Raw genomic sequence first — 3,142 nt, 5'->3', positions numbered from 1 at the left:
CATATTTTTGACTCCTTTTGAAGCTCTTCATATTTTTCACACATTTTCAGGCCCTTCATGTTTTTGAACACCGCTTCCTGCTCCTCCTATTTTTCAGATGGTTCAGGCTGCTCGTATTTTTCAGACCGTTTCATGCTCCTCATATTTTGACAATTTTATAAGCTCTTCATATTTTTCACACTTTTTCAGGCCCTTCATGTTTTTGAGCACCGCTTCATGCTCCTCCTATTTTTCAAACCTTTTGAAGCTCTTCATGTTTTTCACACCTTTTCAGGCTGTTTATAGTTTTCAACACCGCTGCATGATTCTCCTATATTTGAGACCATTTCATGCTCCTCATATTTTTGACATTTCTTGAAGCTCTTCATATTTTTCACACCTTTTGAAGCTCTTCCTGTTTTTCACAGGTTTTCAGGCTCTTCATGTTTTACAACACCGCTTCATGCTCCTCCTATTTTTCAGACCCTTTCATGCTGATCTCTTTTTTGACACCTTTTGAAGGTCTTCATATTTTACACACCTTTTGAAGCTCTTCATATTTTGCACTTCTTTTCAGGCTCTTCATGTTTTTTAACACCGCTTCATTCTCCTCATATTTTTCAGACCGTTTCATGCTCCTCATATTTTTGACATCTTTTGAAGCTCTTCACGTTTTTCACACATTTTCAGGCTCTTCATGTTTTTCAACACCGCTTGATGATCTTCCTATATTTCAGACCGTTTCATGCTCCTCATATTTTTGACACCTTTTGAAGCTCTTCATATTTTTCACACCTTTTCAGACTCTTCATGTTTTTCAACACCGCTTCATGCTGCTCCTATTTTTCAGACCGTTTCATGCTCATCTCTTTTTTGACAACTTTTGAAGCTCTTCATATTTTCATACCTTTTGAAGCTCTTCATATTTTTCACACGTTTTCAAGCTCTTCATGTTTTTCAACACCGCTTCATGCTCCTCCTATTTTTCAGATCGTTTCACGCTCCTCATATTTTTGACACGTTTTGAAGCTCTTCATATTTTCACACCTTTTCTGTCTCTTCTTGTTTTTCAACACCGCTTCTTGCTCCTCCTATTTTTCAGACCGTTTCATGCTCCTCATATTGTTGACACCTTTTGAAGCACTTCATAGTTTTCACACCTTTTCAGGCTCTTCATATTTTTGAACACCACTTCATGTTCCTCCTGTTTTTCACACCTTTTGAAGCTCTCCATATTTTTCACACCTTTTCAGGCTGTACATGTTTTTGAAGACCACTTCATGCTCCTCATCTTTTTCAGACCATTTCATGCACCTCATATTTTTCACACCGTTTGAAGCTCTTCATATTTTTCACACGTTTTCAGATTCTTCATGTTTTTGATCACCGTTTCATTCTCCTCCTATTTTTCAGACCGTTTCATGCTCCTCATATTGTTGACACCTTTTCAAGCACTTCATATTTTTCACACCTTTTCAGGTTCTTCATATTTTTGAACACCGCTTCATGTTCCTCCTGTTTTTCACACCTTTTGAAGCTCTTCATATTTTTCACACCTTTTCAGGCTGTACATGTTTTTGAAGACCACTTCATGCTCCTCATCTTTTCCAGACCGTTTCATGCTCCTGATATTTTTCACACCGTTTGAAGCTCATCATATTTTTCACACGTTTTCAGATTCTTCATGTTTTTGATCACCGTTTCATGCTCCTCCTATTTTTCAGACCGTTTCATGCTCCTCATATTTTTGACACCTTTTGAAGCTCTTCACATTTTTCACACCTTTTCCGGCTCTTCATGTTTTTCAACACCGCTTCATGATCCTTCTATGTTTCAGAGCGTTTCATGCTCCTCATATTTTTGACACCTTTTGAAGCTCTTCACATTTTTCACACCTTTTCCGGCTCTTCATGTTTTTCAACTCCGCTTCATGCTCCTCCTATTTTTCAGATCGTTTCAGGCTCCGCATATTTTTGACTCCTTTTGAAGCTCTTCATATTTTTCACACATTTTCAGGCCCTTCATGTTTTTGAACACCGCTTCCTGCTCCTCCTATTTTTCAGATGGTTCAGGCTGCTCGTATTTTTCAGACCGTTTCATGCTCCTCATATTTTGACAATTTTATAAGCTCTTCATATTTTTCACACTTTTTCAGGCCCTTCATGTTTTTGAGCACCGCTTCATGCTCCTCCTATTTTTCAAACCTTTTGAAGCTCTTCATGTTTTTCACACCTTTTCAGGCTGTTTATAGTTTTCAACACCGCTGCATGATTCTCCTATATTTGAGACCATTTCATGCTCCTCATATTTTTGACATTTCTTGAAGCTCTTCATATTTTTCACACCTTTTGAAGCTCTTCCTGTTTTTCACAGGTTTTCAGGCTCTTCATGTTTTACAACACCGCTTCATGCTCCTCCTATTTTTCAGACCCTTTCATGCTGATCTCTTTTTTGACACCTTTTGAAGGTCTTCATATTTTACACACCTTTTGAAGCTCTTCATATTTTGCACTTCTTTTCAGGCTCTTCATGTTTTTTAACACCGCTTCATTCTCCTCATATTTTTCAGACCGTTTCATGCTCCTCATATTTTTGACATCTTTTGAAGCTCTTCACGTTTTTCACACATTTTCAGGCTCTTCATGTTTTTCAACACCGCTTGATGATCTTCCTATATTTCAGACCGTTTCATGCTCCTCATATTTTTGACACCTTTTGAAGCTCTTCATATTTTTCACACCTTTTCAGACTCTTCATGTTTTTCAACACCGCTTCATGCTGCTCCTATTTTTCAGACCGTTTCATGCTCATCTCTTTTTTGACAACTTTTGAAGCTCTTCATATTTTCATACCTTTTGAAGCTCTTCATATTTTTCACACGTTTTCAAGCTCTTCATGTTTTTCAACACCGCTTCATGCTCCTCCTATTTTTCAGATCGTTTCACGCTCCTCATATTTTTGACACGTTTTGAAGCTCTTCATATTTTCACACCTTTTCTGTCTCTTCTTGTTTTTCAACACCGCTTCTTGCTCCTCCTATTTTTCAGACCGTTTCATGCTCCTCATATTGTTGACACCTTTTGAAGCACTTCATAGTTTTCACACCTTTTCAGGCTCTTCATATTTTTGAACACCACTTCATGTTCCTCCTGTTTTTCACACC

The sequence above is a fragment of the Dama dama genome, unplaced genomic scaffold (assembly GCF_033118175.1).
Source record: "Dama dama isolate Ldn47 unplaced genomic scaffold, ASM3311817v1 ptg000093l, whole genome shotgun sequence".
In the NCBI taxonomy this organism is placed as follows: Eukaryota; Metazoa; Chordata; class Mammalia; order Artiodactyla; family Cervidae; genus Dama; species Dama dama.
This window is presented reverse-complemented; position numbering follows the sequence as displayed.